Here is a 21358-nt window from a genome sequence, read left to right on the forward strand (position 1 = left end):
CTTCTCTGCAGGGCTACTCTCAATCCGTTCATCCCCCAGTATGTACCGATACTGGCAATTGCTCCAAGCCAGGTGCAGACCTTGCACTTGGCATTGTTGAACTTCACAAGGTTTACATGGGCCCACTTCTCAAGCCTGTCAAGGCCCCTCTGGATGGCATCCCATCCCTCAAGTGTATCAGCTGCACTACTCAGCTTGGTGTCATTCCCAAACTCACACTGCAATTGCGTGAAGCCTCAGCATGTCGTTAATGAAGATAGGGAACAGTTAATAAAGATATTGAACATGAAAATGTAACTGTTTAAGTTAAAAATATGCTTATTTTTTTGTATAGGCAGATGGCTGTTACATTCTTAAAGTGCAATGTTCAACAGCTTCTGTTTATATTGAACTATGTTGCTTCATCATAAAAGAGCAGTTTGGAACATTTTTTTTTTTTTTTCTGCGCCTAACTACAATTACTGAGGAAATGATGAGCGTATGACTATACATTTATGTGGGCTAAAGATGACTTGTGTTACAGCACTAGATTACAACAGTTAAGTCAGCTAAACACCTTAAAGGAGGAAAACATTAACTTCACGAGCTATGTGACAGACAAAAATACTGAATTACACATAGGGGAGGATAAAACTATGCTATCATGATGGTAATTCTGCGGAAAAAAAAAAGACACCATCACCATGGGAAAAGTGCGTAATTTTATTTCCAAACTAAGCAACACAAAGCCAGTGTACAACAGACATGTAAGTGAGAATTTCTAGGTGCAAGTGTCACTCACTGCAGCCCTTGGGCCCTGATCTAGAGGGGTATATAGATCCCCTATGCCTCATTCACAGACCCAGCTACTTTTAAATGAGAGGATTTGTGCCTTCAGCTGCAAAGGCAGCACACAAATAACAAGCGTTCAATTCAGTACAAAAATGTGTTTCTCTTACCCCATCAAGAAATTCACGTTTCTTAGAAGAAAATAACTACCACATCACTAGAAACATGATATTTAAAAGATTTCTCCCTACCTCTGTCACCAAAATGCAAGATGTAATGTTTGTACTCTACCAGTTGCTTATACAAAACACTCACAGCTTCAATCTCCAAAGTAAGCCTGTTTTAATTACCACAGAAATTTTCCTAAAATAATATTAACCCTCTGTTGAACACAAACCTTCACCTGAATTGACAGATCCTTTCACCTTGGTCACCTGGCATTATGTCTCTCCAACACTAAATGGAGATACTGTTTATAGAACTTGCTGAAAACCTGGCCAATTTGAAAAGTGAACTAAACAAGACGTGCTTGTGCCCAGCTCTCCTTCATAAATTTGTGCTTTTATGAACACATTTGCCATTTCAAAAAACCCTCATCATTCCCTCCTTGTTTCTATATTAAAAAACTTCATAAACCAAGAAGGGAACCTTGCTTAATCATATCTTAGCATATGAAATATCAACAAAGTGCAGTAAAAAATGCAAAGTAAATACTGTAACAGAATACTCTACTCCACTCTTTTTGTCGCACTGATTTCCAAGCTTCCCTGCAACAATGTGAAAAATCTCCATAGATACTACTCATATAACTGTGACACTACTTCAATTTAATTAATTTTCAAGTTTCAAGTTTGTCTTTTATTTTTGTCTTTATGTTGAAGTGCTGATGAAACAGGTGAAAGCAAGAAATATCCCTAAATCAGTTTCCTCACTGAAAAATAGAAAACACATTTTCTTGGCCTTTGCCAAGAAAACATCCAATTAAACTAGTTCTACAGACAGAGCTTTGCATGTGCAGTAATTGAAACACATGGTCACCACTCACCAGGGGTGTGAAAGAGCTCATCATTAACAAAACTGCTTTCACCTGTATTTCTTATCAGACAAGTCTCCAATTGGACACAATTGGTTTTCCCTTCTTTACTACACCCAGAGACCATTGCAGCAGCACAACAGAAACATTAAACAATGGCAAAAAAAATTTAATTGCTTTTCATCCAGAATATTTAAAATGTCCTATTCTTCTGACCATTGTAAAAGTTGAGTAATTTGAGACTAAATATAGTGGGAGACATTGATCTACCTGTTTGCGGAACATATTTGAGTATAATTTTCTGGGGTATACAGAACAGATTTATTATCATACTGTAATTTAAAAGAATTTCTGTGTTTGTGTAAAGAATGTAAATGTTCATGTAAAGAATTCCCATAGCTGTATGGAAGGATTTAATACACTGAGAATGCGACTTTTGTAGGTAAATTACTCACAGTACCACAGTGGTATTTGCCAAAAAGGAGCTATGTACCAGGTCGACACACACGTGAAAGTATGTCTGACACAAGACTCAGTGAAACTGAAAAATAGCCTGTCCATTTATTCACGTAACAAGAATGTGTAACAAAATCTGGATGGAATATAAACATCTTGATTTGGAGATCAAAGCTACTAATTATAAAAGAACTGATACTGATGAATAGAGGATTTGATCCAATAGGATTATTTTAATGTTCCTAATCTGGATAATATTTCAAATCACAGTTTCTAAAGGATGAGATTAATAATTTCCCATATTGCTTTAACCACAATCACCAGCATCTACAATGCAACATGTTTATATGCAATTGTCTGTTGCTGTCTGTACCTTCAATGCACCTGAAGATTAATTTTACAAGCCACAGTGGGCTGCACTAATTCATATGGTTCTTTTTAAGTCAACCAGAAAGAAATTAATGAGATTGAAAACAACCGCTTAAGCAATAAATTTCTTGAAAATATGGAGGACATACAAAATCCTCATGATTTAGCAACATGCAGCATTCACAACCCCATTCAGAGCAACATTTTTTTTTTTTTTTTCTTTCAGACATTTTGAGCTATGGGCTCTAATAGTTTTGCGAAATCTAAACTCTCTTATTGAAAATAATCCCCCCTCACCTTCACTTTGTGTTTTTTGTTTTTGTTGTGGGTTTCTAGGGAAACCTCCAGGGCCAGGATCTTAAGCCATACCACTTCAAACATACAACTCTGGAGGTTCGAAAATCAGAGCATTCTCTCACTGCAGGTAAATCCCCCACTGTTAATTACCTTTTATCACTTGATAAATCTCTGTATGAAACATGAGATTGATGAAGCCGATTAAATAAGCATGTCACGAGTCACCCACTTGCTGCTGGTATCCACAGGAGGTCAGACAAAGCAGGTACACAAGCAGTGGTGGAACATAATGTATCTGCAATAAAAACACATTTAGTATTAAAAAAAGTTAATGGCTGTGAACAATACATAATTCACCGTTATTTAAGAATTCAAATCTGTGTTTATGTACAGAGAGATCCACTCCTATCATTTGCCCAAATTCCTGTTGTCTTTGCCAAGAACTTTTAATTTTTTTTATTTTTTTTTAAATACAAAGCTTTTTAAGCAATATTTTCAAAACCACATTTTTGGTAGTGAGACTGCTCCTCAGCTCTAGCAAGAAACTGGTGTAAGAAACAGACACCTGACTGGAAACATAATTACCAATTTTTTTTGCGCTTACCATGTTTTTCTTTTCTGTGAATGCAGCATCAGTTTAAGAAAACTGTTGATGGCATTACATCAAGAAAAGAGAAGTTTAAAAGGAAAAATAATTACAAAAAGAGACATGTAGTAGTAGTAACACTCCCTTTAGCCAGAACAATTAATTCTATTTGAAAACTGACAGCAGCCATTCATTTCAATTCATGTGGAAGTTAACTCCAAGTATCTTGTAGCAGGAAGGACAAGGGCACAACCACCCTTGCTCTCTTTACAAAACGCTTCTGTGGTTGCAAAGTTGAAAGCACTTAAGCACAAGAGCAGCTTCCTGCATCAGTGAAAAAATTATGAATTCCCTCTTGTGGCCCTCCTAACATAGGAAAGGGCCTGACAGAGAAGCGAAAATGAATTTTAAAACTGAATAGATGGAAGAAAATACAATGGAAATTTAAAGGCGGCAGAATTCAGAATGGGAGAACTCTGCAAGGTTTGTATTTGGTGACTCTTCAGACAGAAATCTCCCTGGACAGAAGAGAAGGAAATAAATACAATTTCCCCAGCAACCATGTGCTGTGTCTACTGAACCTATCATCAATACTCCACGAAAAAGGAACGCATCTCAATGAACAGTAAATTCAGCTTCTCTCCCCACGGAAGTCAGACTGTTATGGCAATGATTAGCATTGCTCCCCTTGCAATACTGGCTTTAGAGATAAGCAGTTTTGCCTTGTTTGGACAGCTGTGTATTTTGCATGCACCTCCAGGGATTCTCCTTCAAATGCTGTCTAGCCAGCCAATTAAGATCTGATCCAAAGTCCAGTACAGTTAATGCAAGTTTTCCAGACCTGTATTAAAGTGCCAGAGGGGGATAGGGGGGGTTGTTTGGGGCAGAGCAGTCTGTCACTGACCTACTGAGCACACATTCCATGCACAATGATCTAAGAGGACCAACTTGAAACGAAGCACAGAACCACCACCTGCTCATGCAAGTTCCAGATCGAGGGGCATTGCTGGGTTTTCTAAATTATTTTCTATCTTAAAAGTACTGTGCCATGCTCAGAACTGCATTGCATTCATCATTCCCAGTCGGGCTCTTGACTTTGAACAAAACTGCATGAAGATTTACCTGACTGTAGTTAATTATGTCATTTTTCCATAAACTCCTGATCAATTGTGTAACATTAGCTATACGAGACAGCTGCTGCTGCCAAACTGATGGGACAAACCAGGTTAAGCTAAGAACTCAAGCCACTTTTACTCTCTGCCTAGCAGAGCCCAGTGGAATACGAGTTGCAACATTTTGAATTAGCTCAGTGACATTGCAGCTTGCTTTTCAAATGAAAAATTGGATAAAGCAGCCTAATAACAAGTCTATCCTTCTTCATGTGACAAACAGAAAAATGATCGCTTGCTTATGAAAGAGTAGCTCATAGCTCTGGACAAAAAGCAAGGAAATTTGGAGATGAAAAACTCCAAGATGAACAGGCTCATGGTGGTTATAGTAACATACTTTTTTTTTTTTTTTTTTTTTTTTGAAAAGAAAGAGTGTTCCACTTTTTCTTCTGCATACATTTACAGACATACCTATTTACAGGATCTGCATCAAGACCTTATAAAACTATTCAGTTTACATACTGTCAGGCTAAGTCTCATCTAACACAACTTGTTCTTTTAGCAGTGGAGTTGCAAAAATGTTACCTACGTTGCTGGCTGTACCAATCTGACAGCACACCACCTTGCCAGCAACCTTGCTCCCCCATTTCCTCTTTCCTTCCAATTTGTTCGAGTTTACACCAGATTACATTTCTGGCCGCTGCAAGGATTTAAAAGCTCAATTCCAAAATGAACTTAAGAGTCTAATGAAATTCAAACAAAATTAATTAGTCCATCTCCAAGTTGCCATTATCTGCATAGAACACAATACAGAATTTGTTATGCAGAGGAGGTTCTGCAACCCAAAACAGTCACTTCTCAGCAAGCCTTCAGAATTCCTGCAAATACAGTTAGTGTTTATTGTGCCTGTGTCACCAAGTACCTTGAATACTCAATTTACTAGCAAGAGAGAAGAATCAAAGTAGTGTTTTCTATTGACAAGTAAGGCCTTGGAGACACAGGTTGTCTTCCAACAACTCAACGTGTTTATTGCCAGTAGACTAAGACATATTGTGTAAACTGAAGACGACAAAAATGTGCACGCTTTCCAGCTGCTTATACACACATCTGTCTTTCAAGGAATTTGAATGAACATTGTAAACATCAATCACAAAAACCTTCCCAAGTAATGGTAGGTAGGTGGGTGGTTAAGAGTGTAGGTAAGAGACTAGAAAAGTCTCACAAAAAAGTGCTAACAGGTGTTACATTAGTAGGCAGTAACAGGAGAACACCAGGAAGTTCTGAAGAGTATTATGTGTCCTGTTAAAAGACCACCAAAATACATTTTTTACCTCTAAAACCGATTAGACTAAGAAGAAAAATCAGTTTCCCACTTATAATTGTTTCAGTTAGTTTGTTTGGTTTACACTTCATATGCATACTTAATATTTAATTATATTGGAGGTGTTCAAGGCCAGGCTGGATGTGGCCTTGGGCAACCTGGCCTAGTGGGAGGTGTCCCTGCCTATGGCAGGGGGGTTGGAACTCGATGGTCCTTTCCAACCTAAACCATTCTATGATTCTATGAATTATAGTCTTCACAGTTCAGCTTGAATATACAGGCAAATGGACCACAACTAAACTTTCCCATAACATGCACCCAGCACGGCCTATTAATACTGTGAAAATGTTAATCTTAAAAAGATAACAGTATTCATACTCTGCATACAATGAGCAGTATTCCTTGCATCTCTAGTCTGATTTGCTTTGTGTATGCAGGTTTGTTTTGGTGTTGTTTTTTTTTTAAACACAAAAGTATACTAAATTCAAGGAACCAAACATATACTCTACTTTGACAGGCAATAAAGCATTGTATTTTTAAAACATCAGCATGTGCAGAAATGCCACTGCTACTTAATGGACCAACAAGAGATTCTTTGTTCAGTCAGAACACACTACCTCAGCTAGTATTTCACAAAAATTCACCACAACAGATTCACATCTTTCCAACACATACGCAAAAGAAAACATTCTTCTGACTAACTTTATCAAAGTGTTCAACAATACCTCTAAAAATATAAAGCAATCTGGAAAATCTGAGAACTTTTTCCATTGCTTAGACAATGGATGTCAAGTTTACGTATACAACTAATCTACGCTTTAAATGCATCATTTTCTGCATTAAGAAAACCCTGTTGTCTTTTCCCAGGTAATATTTGTTCTGACTTTAAAAATAACTTTCACAAAAGTAAAAAATATTGGCTTAAAACATATTTAAAGATTTTTTTGTAGAGAAAGAGTATGTCTTCAGTTTTCACGGTCTTTCTCTAACATGCTCTGCCTATTGGATCTAAAAGTTGTCCTGACACAAGGTAAAGCCACTGACACCAGAAAACAACTGCTCATACATGAAACAAATACAAAAAGTTAAGTGACTCCCAAGGAATTTGCCTGTTTTATCAGCACTACATTAATATGACACAAGGATTTTTAATATATCAAAATTTGAATGCACACAGTAGCAAGCAGATACAGAACGAAGATGAGAGACTAACATATCAATCACAAAACATATGCTAAAAAAAGTGGAGAAGCAAAGATAACATTTGCTTACAGTTTTCACTTGGCAAACCACTGCCTGTATCAGCAATTCAGCAAGAGTCCATGAACTTTTGCACAAGGAAAGAGTAATGATCCTGGCCTGATCTGCTTGCATGACACACAGGGACTAAGTGGACAGAAGCTGTCAGTATGAGGATTTTAATTTTTTCATTCTGATTAGGACTAAAAAAAAATAAAAATCATGATTTCTACATTTTTCACAACAGAATGGAGCCCTTGCTCTAAGTTATCTCAGGAAGGAAGCTAACCGGGGGTGCTGTCAGAAAAGCAGAATGAACAACACATCCCAGAAGCCTCAGCATCACAGTAACCTGCCAACTAGGTGAGTTACCAGAAAAACAATCAAATCAAACACCTGCCCACAAGCAAGAGCTTCTGCTTAGGTTCCATCAGAACTTTGGCAAAAGTCAGTCAATATCTGCTAAACATTTCAATTTCACCATGTTGATAAATTTCAGCAAAAGACTATTTCATCAGAAAATTTCCAAGCAATTCAAATGGTTGCCCAATTGTTTTGGCAAAGATTATCTCCTGAGACAGTGGCATCTGAGGATCCTTAGTCCATTCAGAGTCACCATTATCTGCACAGCTTTACATGTACAGAGGACATAGGAAGACTAGCCACAATAGGTCAGAAAGACCTTTTGTGTGAAGTATATGAGAAAAGTCACAGATTTCCCATGATTCCCTTGCATATATCTCTCAAATTCTTCTAAAGTGATGCAATAGAAGATGACAACAGCAAAATTAGGACTAAGCGATATTTTCACAAGCATGCCACATCATACTGGGTTTTGTTTTGTAAACTGTACTGAAAAGTAAATTCTGTTTAATAGCTCAAACCATGAAATAAGGGTTAATTAGTAGAGCGTAGGTCTTCCTTAACTGATTCTTTGATTTCTTTCAGAAAGATATAAAAAAGGAATTGCCAATGCTCCTGTGTGCACAGAGGAAATTAACTCAAAGTAAAAATTGTTTCTGAAGATTGCTCGCTACTAGTCTCATTAGGCTGGTGGGTTTTGGTTACAATAAATGGAGAACCACTGTCTAACACTGAACAATCAAAGCAGTGGTTTCTATGCAAAAACAACTACCAGTGAATTATCAAGAAATTAGGAGACAATTTAAAAAGGTTAAAAAAAAATAATCACATTTCAAAGTGGAAAAACTATTCCAACTCACCACCAAAACAGAAAAAAATATTTTTATATTAAAAGGCATTTTTGGTGAAAGCACCATCTAAGGGAAAAACCTTTCCACGACCTCTAGATAATACATATGACAGTTACACTTACACTCAAAAGTTAAAATAAATATTGAAAGTGCAAACAAAAGCAAAAAGTACAATAGCAGCAGCAAAGTAGTCTGTCAAATTGCTTGGCTTTCTTAAGCATTGCAAGATTGGTGAGGGGAGGTGATGGTGGAAGATGCTTTTGAAGAAAGCAAGCTATCCTTTTCCAAATGCAATTCCCAGTGTCACAACTGAAGAGGGATTTGTCAAAACACAAACCAACAGTTGTTGCTACAGTACTGCATGGCCAAAGAATAGCATCAACAGTTGCAAAACAGATGCCAGTTTAGAAGATGCTGTCGAGGATGAAGCAGGCTATGCGAAGCTATCAGAAGTCATACACATTTCATGTTGCAGTCTGAGAGTGCTGAACAGTGGCACAGCAGACACCAGCCATATTGCAATGGAAACAGTCTCAAAACTGTTACTTTTCTCTCAGCCTCCAAAGACCTGTCCTTTTTCCCGTGGTAGGCAGGGATTTCTCAGGTAAATGTCTGCTCTCAACAGCTTAACTGTGGAAGAAAGAGAAGAGCCAAGACCCACCACTTGCCGTAGCTTGGTACTTCTGAAGGGCGTCAGACCTTTTGACAAAGTTCTTTATCCTCTCCAGCTATGGGAGTGCTCTGGATCTCCAAGTCTATAAAGAAAGGTATCTTCTAGGCAAATAACAACTCAACAGTTTCATCAAGCGGAGTTATATCCTGGAAGAAAATACAAGGTTCTCTTCCTTCACAGAAGATAAAAGGGTTTCTCACAGCAAACATCTCTGTACGGAAAACCAGTCATAACTCTTTCCAGTTCCCACTGGCTACTAGAATAAATTGCCCAGCTTGAGGTTGTTCTGGAAGCTTTTCCGAAGACTTGGATTTTAAAAAGCTAAACCCTTTTGGACTTTCCTTCTGAATTCTGTCTTCTCCCTTTTCTTGCCTTCTTATCTCACTTCCCCAGTCTGGCAACTTCCCTCCTCGGAGGTTAGTAAAACTACTGCCTCTACAGTAACTGTCATATGTGTTTACACTGTGTGCAGAAACTCATGAGGTCTGAAGAGCTAGAATTTTCTTCCTGTGAACCAAGAGCAGAAGACTATGTGGCAGGGGGGAAGGGCAGTGACACTGCTTGTCTCCTGTAGGCAAGTAGGAGGTACACAGAAGGAGGAAGAGCCAAAGTAAAAAATGTCAAAACAACATTTAACAACCTTCTTTCCCCTCCGTGTATTAAGCCACTTTTTTTGTAGCTTTTTCTCTTCCAACACAGCTTAAATTTAGTAGCATCAAAAAAATGAGGGAAAAAATGAACACAGTATAGAAAGATCCTGATTACTGGCCAAGTATCAGAATAGCTTAAATAAAAAAACCTCTTACTTGAACCTCAAGGACAGATAAAGGAAATCTGCAGTCACCTTATGTATAGTGAGAATTGCATAGAACAATATTGCTACAGCTCTTTGCTGTATTGTTCTAGATGAAAAGGGATCTCCAGTTTCAACAACCAGAATAACATGACTGAGAGTTCTTTGTCAAACTTCTAAATCTCTACCTTTAGAGATTAGAAGTACACTTTTACACTTTACCATACCGGGTAAAGTACCATGGAGAATATAATCAGAATCCCAGCCACCATTTCTGCCTACAAAAAGAGGAAACAAAAAGACACCCACTACGTTCTTCACAATAAGATGTCCTCACTGCTGCTCCCACTTTTGTGGGTTCTTTGATTTCTTTCATTTCCCAGTTTTCACCACCTGACAACAGCAAAGGGTAAAGCAGTCTTGGACAAGAACATTGCGTAATATGCTACATGATAAAACACGCATGACCTTGTTTCCTGTAACATTTTTCAGTGAAAAATGTGGGGGAGGGAAAGACTTGTAAATCTGAGACACAGTCATCAAAAATGTGAAAACATCTGGATGAATGAAGTTATCCCCTTACTTCTATCCCAGCTTTTACACTATCTGAAGAGAATCTGACATGTGCTTCAAGAAATTAGCCCTTTGCAGAAATAACTGTCAGCATGTAAACAGGATAACATTTAAGTCAGAATGAATCAGCAATCTCTACCAAACAGCCAAGACCAACAGATGCCAGTGTCTTCTTTGGCTCTCCAGTAAGACTCTCTTCATCTTCAGCCTACTCTGCTTTTTCAGCTTCTATTTAGACCTCATAAATATTTCATGTAAAAATTCCCTGCTCAAGGTGAGGGGGTTTCCAGGGAATTTTGGTGTTGGTTCCCTCCAGCCCTACCACCTTTGGAAAAGTGCGTAAAGTTTTGTAGAAGAAACAAAGCTGGCTCTTTACAATGACACATCAGTTACAGTAACGTGGAACATTAATATTATTTAGAAGTGTCTAACTTTGAACTACCTTTGTTTGTAGAAAATGTAATTGCATACAGTGCAATCTATATAAGATAACTTAAATAAAAATGCAAGACTTCTTTGGTATTGCAGGAGCAGCTAAAAATCTAGGCAAGATTAGAAGCTCTAAGCCAGCTAATAAAAAATCTGCCTTAAAAAACAAAAGCAAAACTCACAACACCTCCCTCCTTGCCCCCCAACTTTGATCCTATACAGATTCAACAAGGCTACAAATGGGCATTGTGCACAAACTAAATCACATTTATAAATCCTTACAGAATCAGGATCTGGTCACACAATGCAATACAGCAAAACATGAAACAGACCCTCTCAGACCTCCAAGCAACAATCTTGTAAGACAGTGCCACAGAAATTTTGAAATCAAATGATTTTGTTAAATGAAAGTTTAACTAAATACTAGTACTATAAAAACCAAAACTATACAAGAGCATTCACAAGCCTAACAAATAATGATTTAGAGTTCAATTACTATATATATATTAAGTATAGCAGTTTCTGTTATTCTTTGGTAGAAAGGTTGAAGTATTTTAAAAAAAGGAATACATTCTTTTTTTAAACCCTATTTTATTGCTTCATATTGTTGAATAATTTATGATAGCAATGTTGACATTTTATCTTTATAATTCAGGAAAATGTACTTGCTTGATAGTTTACTTTAATGCTTCCTTAATCATCAATGGCCTGAGTGCTCTCCACTTGTTCCCTATCTGAAACACCAGCCACTTTTTGCAAAGATACAGCACTACATGCTTTGCCAAGATCACGTTATCTCTATAAACACAGATTGTCAGAAAAAAAATGGAAGCCAAAAACCCCAGGGCTCTGAAAGTAAACAAAGGTTCGTCATAAAATGTACCATTAGCGGTGATTCTGCAAAACTCTAATGAAAAGGAAAAGAAAAGTTTGGTTGAGACAACCATGTCTTCACAATGCAACATTTCAAATATTCTGTGTTGACTTTTTTTTTTTTTTTTATGCACAAGAGACCGGTGCTTCCTTCCCCTGAAAAAGAGTCAAATTATCATTGTATGTGTCCAGTACTTACAGAACTCTGTTTTGAGGATAATTAAGCAATTCAATTGTATGCTTTACAGTTTACAAGAAAATATTCCCAAGATACACTTACAAAGAACTCCCTGTATTCATATCGCATGTTTCCCCAAGTTCTGAAATAAGAATAGCGCAAACCTTTTTTCATTATTCTTGATATTATATCCTGAAAAAGCGTAAGGAAATTGCAGAAAGCAAGAGCCTCAGAGTTGTGCTTCAATAGATCAAAAAGCTCCAGCAGACTACCTGACATGGATTCAAGAAAAAAAAAAAAAAACAACATAATGGAAAATCAAATAATAATTTAAATAGGGGATACAATGGCTGTAGAATAAATACCTATTTAAAATACATTTTCTCTCTCTCTCAGAAACAAGAATATGATACCACTGGAACAAACAGTGAAGAAAGCAGTAGGTTCTGTATTTCTTGATTTTAAAACATCAAGAGTAGATGCACTGTTGCAAAACAGGCTTTAGATAAACTTGTGTTACTGAACTTGGTGGAGGAGGAAAGACAAAATGTAACTGGTCTATGATATACAGAAGATCAGATAAGAAGATACAGTGTTCTTTTCTGGATTTCAAAACGTGCTGCTATAGATTGTGCTATTATCAGTTCCTTTACAAGAAGGCATTATAAAATAAAGATGAAACATTTATAGCATGACATTATTTTTAAATTGATAAGTTGTTCATAAAAAAGTTACATTACAAAATTCCCACTGAACAATTATTCAATTATTCTTAAAAGTCTATCTGATGACAGAAAACTTGAAAAAAAAAAATCAAGAAAACACTCAAGTCTCTCAGTACATAAGTCAAATTCCAACACTCTAAAGAAAGTTCTGTGGCTGTACCCACTCAGTAATGTGAATCAAGCCACACTAGTTCTTCCTGCTAGACCCCACTCCAAGTCAGAAATCGTACTGTTTCAGTCTTGCCTAAAGGTGGTATTTTCCCACCCACTTTTGGATGGAAAATTCAGATCTACTTAAGATGATCTGTCCAAAGTTTAGGTTACTCTATTCTCTAAATGACATAAAAAGATGGGCTTTTCCCTAACTCAATCTTAAACTCAGAACCATTTCAGTTTTCTACAGAACTTTTCAGCATATAACACATACTTATCTACAGCTTGACCTCAGCTCTGCCAAACTAAGAATTTCAGACCTCTCTGCCAGGATTTGGAACAAGCTGCTGCAAAGAAGTAGACTTTCATGAACCTCAAGAACTGCTTCCCAAGGCAAAACAGAAAAAGATATAGTATTCCACACTACTGGCTAACGAAGAGATGACAAAAACAACCTATGACCACGATACAATGAAAAACTCAGCTAGCCTCCCCCCAATGTCTGTTACAGATACTGCAGGCTCTTTGTCACTTTTTATTTCACTGAATACAATTACTTTTAATTAGATAAGCTGGAGCTACATCTAGAATACAAGTGAAGTACAGTTTATTACAGCCAAGGTTTCTGTAACTTGCAAGCTACACTGAATATCTCCAGCTGAACTAGTCACTCTAAGAGGTTTATGCGCATAGATTTTCAGGTATAAAACAAATTGCTGAGACCCACTGAAATTAACTAGAATTTTAAAACCAACCATGCTCTCTCATCTCTTTATGCATGCTTTGAGCTCCTGAAGATATACCCTAAAAAAATCCAAATTACCATAAATCTATTAGTTATTGGATTTGTTAAATGTATATTCCAATTAGCAAACTAAATCCAATGAAAAATTCTAAGCAGGAATTAAAAATGTCTGAATGGACCAATTCTGACCAGGCATGCCATTATCTATAAATGGATATCCCTCTACCACCTCCTGCCCTTAAGCATTTGTGACATCTGCTCACCTACCAGTAAAACTATCTTTTAACTAATTTTTTTTAATTGGTACATAGTAAGGACTTTGACCGCTAGTACATACAATAAACAGTCCACCCACAAGTAGATACAAACTAAACATCATGATATTTGTCTGCCAATAACTGAATTGAGTTACATTTTGGTAAAGCAAATAAGGTCACAGTGCAATTACATCCCTGACTGGCACACAGACAAAAAGAAAATATAAAAAAACCCACCCAAATAACATGGCCTTAGTTTTTTTGATCACTGATAGCATTTTGCAGTATCAAATTTATTTAAAAATAGAACTCCACAATGCAGCTTTGCTGTAGAAAACAAAGCATGCTTTTGCCAGTGACAAACAGCCTCAGCACCATCAGATTACTTCCACTGTTCCAGGCAATCTTTACCTATTGACACAACTCCGTAACTATGCATAGTAACCTTCATATTTTCACTTTGCATTGCAATTCAGTACTAGGTTGCTTTACATAAAACATTGTCACCCTTCTTATTTTCCAGCTGTAACACAAGTACATGGTCTAACCTATTTGCCTAAGTTCACGCTGTGAGCCACTGGTAGATCAATTATAAACACAATTCTTTGTTTCACAAAATAATTAATAGATCAACATGTCATTGTAAAGGGAGAACTGCCTCATAATTCCTCTCAAGGAAGGTAAATAGTTGAAAAATTAAGTAACACCATAAAGGAAGTGCTGTTGAAATCTCCAAACTGCTTGAACACTGCAAAAGGAAATCCATTTTAAAATTCATCCCTTACCATAACTCTCCCCATACACAGTTTCTCAGTTTCATTTTTCAGTTTTACTATACAGAGGAAACCTCAGGCAGAGGAAAGAAAAAGAAACTCTCCTGAACACAGAGTTCAATACAAAGGGCATGTGTAAGAAAAAACCAAAACATAACAAGTCAAAAAAAAGGCATTAAGAGGGAAAGACATAAGATGCAATATATTTAACATGTCTCAAAGTAACACAACACAACGATGCTGCAAACTGTTTAAAATTTCCATTCTCAATTACTCTCTAGAGTTCAGTAAAAAGAATTAAGTGACAAATGTGACACTACTGTGAACATCTTTATCAAAGCCTGTGGGTGTATTGTTCAGTGCCTCATAGATGACCAAGATATCCCTCATGCCTTCAACAGAAACAGGATTCTTAGTGGCTCTGTGGTACTGATCCAGTCTAAATGCCATTATTATGTAGACTTAATGCCTCTGCATTATTCCAAGCAGTAAATAAAAAGGTCGCAGAAATGGGCTCTTGTTATTCTTCCATTCCCATTCAGGACTGATGGGTTCTAAAAGAAGAGAATTTTATCTCATTTAGCAGACGCTTCCCCTCCCACTCCCCTGAAAACTGTTCATAGACAGTATCATCATTTAACACTTGACCTCATCAACTTACTAGCATAAGCAAGCAGCATGCGTCACCGTGACCACATGTAAGGATAGGGTAAGTTGGGACAGATCCTGTCAGTCACTTCAGCCAGACACAGTCAGAATTACAAGAAGCTTTGTATCAGTTTTTTTTTGAGAAAATAAGCTAAGGTACTTCGATGACTCTCATAATCAATAAAGGATCTTAGAGACTCCCTAAAACCAAAATAACGTAAGAAGTGGTAGAGCATAACAGCATCTTCCCTTGCGCTTCCTTTTACCAGCCAGCTGTTGTTGACAGCCAGACAGTGTAATAGAAGGATTCATCCTCCGGTGAAGGATTCCATCTCATCTGATGAGGAAACTTCCTAAAGTCAAATTATCCCTCTCTCGGACTATGTCCTGTTAAGCAATGTATGCACAGCAGCTGAGTCACACCTGAAAACTTCAGTCCATTTCATGTGTTGTACACAGTCTCTGCCAGAAAGAAGAAAAAGAGTGAGGAAGAGGAAAAACAAGCAAATCTTGGGCAAAAAAAAAGAAAGAATCAAGGGACAAAAGAGGACAGGATGACAGATATCAGAAACTGACAGAGCAAGACGGGAGATCTTCTACAAAGATTTGAGAACCCCTTACTTTAAAACCTGGATGTTGCTTGAATAGTCTTCAAGTCTGGAATGCGTTATTAGGTCAAAAGCACAGATTAGTATGCCAAGTCTTAACCCAAATGTCTCAAAAGACAGCTGCTTTTCCTCTTTCCCCATCCCCATTCCTCCTCCCCGCCAAGCTTCTCCAATAGAGAGAAATCCTCCTCTCTCACCTCCCACCCACAACTGGGTACAGAACCAGGTTGGAATTTTAACTGAAATAACCTCAGTCACTTAGCATTTACTCCACATCCTTTAAAACTAATTAAAAACTAATTAAAATCATTTAAAACTAATTAAAAGTTAGTGGAATGCTTGGCAGGCATAACCTTAATACATGCAAGGTGAAACAGGTGATTGGGCATAGGCAAATTAAAAGAACGAGCAGGATGGAACCTGCTTGATCTCAATAGGTACAGGAAAATACACAGTAACTACTGAACATGACCAAAAGCCTGGACTCCGTTTGATTCCTAGAAAAATCCCCAAAGAGGAAGGAAATGAAGGCATCCTGCCACAATCAACTTCTGCCAAAGCATTCTGTTTTGTTTTAACCTTTGGAAACATAATTGAAAACACAAATGAAAACCTGGGAAGAAGTTTACACTACTCCTGAGAAGAAAATACCTTCTCACAGTGATTATTTGCTGGGAGGCAGCAACAGACACCAGAGAGATAGGATACTCCATGATGGGAAAGGAGTGAAGTAAAAGCAGAAGCCTCAGTTCAAGTGGAAGATGGAGACAGCACAGAGTCATACATGTGACAAAAATCAAGAAAACTAGGAAAAGGGTAGATATTTGTCCTACTTTATCTCCTGCACCTCTATGTTCTTGTCTCGTAAGAAAGAGTACATAGGACTCTTCCATGCCGCTCCCATTTCTGACAGATATGGTCTTTTAATCAGGTCCCAAACTTACCCAAGTAAATCAATTCTATGTGACTACCCACCAAAGATTCTCCTTTCCCAGTTCCCTGAGGTTCTGTGAGTCTTCCCAGCATCCCCAGGCTATCAAATCAGATACTGCAGAGCATACAGTAAGGATCATATCCCATACCACAGCATAAAAAAATCACTCATTTTCCATTCCCATGGTGTCCAAATCATAGCTATGTGTAAGCAGAAATAAACAGCAGGAATAGCTGCTGTTAAAAATATACGACAGGCAGTTGGGTGGGTTTTTACCCCCTCTCCTTTTTGGAGGGAAGGAGAAATTATTATTTTAATCCTTATCAAATATTTATTTGGTTCTTCCAACACTCTCCAAACAACATTTACTTACTCCCTTAGAGTGCTGGAAAAAGTTGACAGAGAAGGATTCAATCACTTTGTCGAGCCTCAGGGTGTGGTGATTAGAATCTTTAAGCCAAGGATTTCAGTCATTTGGGAGTCACCTCAAAGGCAGCTATTGCCTTTGAGCATTAAAATTACAAGCGCCACCTTCCTGTTGCTGACATTTGCAGACCTTTTTTCTTATGACGGCAGAACAAATGAATCCTACAAAATCATATTTTAAACAGACAGAAAATGAGAAGTGAGAGAAAAGATCTTGGGGGGGGGGGGGGGAGGGGGAGACCCTCATGGGTGATTCGTGGAAGGAAAAAAAAACAAAACAAGAATGCTTAAGGAGTCTTTCAGTAGAGCACTTGAGCAAGACCAAGTTAACACAGATATCCAAATCATCTTCTGAAACTTCTCACTGTTTGTGCAGTGTGTTAAAAAAAAACCAACAGTAAAAGTGACTGTTATTGCTCAATAAACTTGAGCCAGCATGGCACCAGAGGACATGATACACATATTCCCAATGACAGAATAAAGAATGTTTAGAGATTCAATAACTGACAAGCGTTACCTGTTGCGGAGCCAACTAGTCTTACTGACAAGAAACCAGAACAGTTAATATTTGTAGCAACATGCTCCTCCAGAAGAACAAAGCAGCTCTAATCCCCGTGGTTCCAGCCAGGTACACTGTGGTCTGCCACTCTCAAGCAGAACACAGAGACAGGGAAGTAGTTGTGCTATTTTCTTATCACCTAGAACATACAATGAGCCAAACTACTAATGACTATAAGCATCTGGCTGTTTCCCAAGCGCATGCAAAACAGAACTGAAGAAATGGTTCTGCACAGTCCGTCAGCTCCCATGTGTGTATTTCATAGCTGTTCAAATTTTTCTTGGGCAGTCTACGCAAACATCTGCTCAGATAAATCAGTTTTGCTTCTTCCTGGACACAAGAAATTACCTAGTTTTCCACAGAGCTTTTAAAACACCCAATCTAAATACGAACAGGCTTCAGCAAGGTGTGACAACTATTCCAGTGATTCTACATAAATCTTTGAAAAGGTATATAAAATACATCAATGTCAGCCAATTGCTTCTCTAGCCAAACAGACATGCAAGCAGTACTATGAGTTTCAGTGCTCTGCTCATTGGTGGTCTTGATGGACAATCAGATCCCACACAGCTTTTGAAGCAGCTTGCCGTGTCCTCATTTCTTGCCACGGGGCTTTCACCTAACACACCTTGTTTCTGTAATATGAGCCTGAAGGGTCTCCAACCATACAGAAATTGAAGAGGTCCAAGCACAGACTGAGGAGAAAGAAACCTGGATGTTAAGAAGCACTAAAGGAAAAGGCAGCACAACTAGCTGATCCTCACCTGCCGATGCTAATATTGGCCTTTTTGCCTGATTCCTCAGCCACCCTGTTTATTTAGGTTTGAGAGGGATTGTATGATATCCAACACACAGTAAACCCTCCCACAATGGATGGTGTACATTTTATCTATTCACTGAAGCAGCTGTCAAAGTTAATTGAATGTACTTGTGGTACATCTCCTTCCCTCAGCTGCTTTACATACCATTATCATAATATACATGATGATTTATGGAAAATTAGAGACAGGTACCTGGCTTTCAAGTAGTTACTTTTTTCAGTCTTTGGAAAGAATTCAAATTAAAGATAACTGCTTTTCTAGTTCAAGCACTTGCCTAAATTGCAAGACTAGTGTGGTTTTTTTAATTAACAATATGTAGTTTTTACAATCAGTAGGTATCCCAGCAGAAGACAGTTCATCACAAATGATTTTGTGATTATTAACAGTTTCCCTTGACTACCAATGTGATGAGCTTGAAAAATTTAATTTCCCTTCCATCACCGGTACGTGATGCGAATTTCTTACTCACTACTGCCCAGATTCAACTGTGTACTGTACAGGAAAATGAACTGGCAGAGCGATGCCTAGTAAGTTCCTACTTAATTATTACTACTTAATACTTCTTTGAATGTTGCTCACAGTGAATGGTTGCAACCCAGTGGTGATTGAAGACATACCAGACAATAAAACAGGTTTTGACAAAACCTCTGACCGAGGTTATCTGACTGATATTCTCTACTACCATAGACAGTATGATTAGTGCTTATTACCATGTAATTTTCAAGCATGTGAATTTACCAACAATGAAAACAAACCCGGCCCACATTTTTTGGACAGACACATTATCAAAAACCTATCTTGTTGCATGCATTTTGCACTACAGCCACTGCCTAACTGTGTTCCTTTCTTTCTTTTTCATTGAAGACTCAGAACAGGCATCTTTCTTGATTCAAAAGCTGAACTCCCAAATACTTGCTTCGTTCAAAATGAGCCCCATTCTCTGGTCTTTAATGTCTCTTGATCGTCATAATCTGCAGTGCTACTTTTACTCCTACAATGGAGTACCAGTAAATATTTCTAGAACACCTACACTCCATGATAACTAATGAACAATGAAAGAAAGGCTTAATTCTTCACACTCACTAGTTATTGAAACAGCCTATCACTTTCATTGCTTTCAGCTACATGAAGCATTCATTCATCCTTTTCCTGAAACTGCTATATAACAACTATTTTGACACCTGTAAACCCAACCCCTGTTTTGAAATATCTCTAGAGAATTTAGCTATAGCATCTAAGGTTCTTTTATTTCTTTATGAACATACATTTATAGCAGTTTTGGAGTGGTTTTGACTTAACATACACAAAGCTTATTCCATATAATTATTCATCTTTTGCTTTTCTGAGCATTACACTTTAAACACGCTTATTGCTTACTGGCACAGATCCAGTGAGCATGTTCCAGAGTGACCCATAAGACCAAAAGGTAGAGGTCTTTCCTCAGCCAGCCTCAAAAGTTTTGCATATTGTGTGATTTCAGACTAGTTTTGCTTTTTAACTGCCCACAGAACAATTCTGTCACTTGTATTTAATTCTGCACCTAAACCACAACATCAGAAAATTATTTTGAGAGTTAATTCTCCCCCAGTACAGTTTTTTTCAAGCCATTTTCTTGTTCACTTGCTTCAAAACAGACATACAGGATCAGACCAAAGTTACATCCAGCTGTTCTAGCAGCGGCCAAGAATGAGTGCCCAGGAAAGAGCTTAGGAATAGGACAAGCCTACAATAGTACTTTCCCAGCATAGCTTCATGGTGATTTAAGCTTCACAAACATCTTAAGCCAGGATGAATACAAAATCATCTTTGTGTTCTTTAGAAACAACACCTGAAAGGAGGTAGAAACAAGTGCTTGTTTGTTGATCAGGGTCTTTACAGTACAACTATTGTAGTCCTTGTTAATATGACATTCAAGACTTCCTTGCATTTCTGTATCTCTTACCTGTGATTAAGACAAAATGGTATTTAATCATTTGCAGGGATTGCCTTCACACATCCTACTCATCTCCTTCTTTCCCAATTCTAGAACAGTCAGACTTTCTACATCAAAGGTGTTTTATTCGAGCATTCCACTCATTATTCTTTCCCATATATTTTACTCTAACACCACATTACCTTGTATCTTTAATCCTTTTCCCAGCAGCATCATTCCCATGTCACTGCCAAAAGCCTACAGCAGCGTTTGGCACTGATCAAGACCAGCAATGTGTAACAAGGAAAGAGGTTTAACTGCTTGGCAGAAGAAAGATATTGGCAGCTGGTAAGTGAAGGGGAAAAAAAAAAAAAAAAAAGAAGAAAAAAAAAAGAGTTGGCGTAGCACACAAGGGAAGAAAGCCACTACTGCATTTCATTTTCTTAAGTCAATTCTGAGTGAAAAGTGACCGATCAGCACTATCATACATCATCTGGTCACAACATACAAAATCTTTTAAAAGAAGAAAAATCCTTCATCATATTTTTTGAAACAAAGTCAAGTTAATGCATTTTCTTATTGTCAGATGATGAATTAAATTAATTTGTACTGCCTAATTACATCATGACTACAGTGAATATCTAAATGGTCCCAATTCCAATGTTTATGCAAAATTGTTAACACAATCATTTCTAACTTAATACAAACAAACAAAATTAACATTCTGTTGGGCTCATTGCAATAGAGAAAAGAGATTTTTATGCTTCTGTACAATACCCTATGCCCTACTCTTAGCACGTATCATAATACACGTCCTTTCTCCTCCTCAGCTTTCACTCATTTCAATTCCATATCATAATACCCTCATCACTAAACAAACAGTCCA

The 21358-nt window shown here is 37.6% G+C and overlaps 1 protein-coding gene across 1 annotated transcript in view; it reads right to left on the reverse strand.

Annotated features, from left to right (window-relative positions):
* Positions 1 to 21358, reverse strand: part of JAK2 (Janus kinase 2) — a 97365-nt gene that overhangs the window by 50080 nt on the left and 25927 nt on the right. Inside the window, exon 3 of the mRNA XM_082498119.1 lies at positions 3074 to 3218. The gene's annotated coding sequence lies outside the window, so the exon portion shown is untranslated. The remainder of the gene's footprint in view (positions 1 to 3073; positions 3219 to 21358) is intronic.

This window comes from Vanellus vanellus (genome assembly GCF_965231255.1).
Source record: "Vanellus vanellus genome assembly, chromosome: Z".
Classification (NCBI taxonomy): Eukaryota; Metazoa; Chordata; class Aves; order Charadriiformes; family Charadriidae; genus Vanellus; species Vanellus vanellus.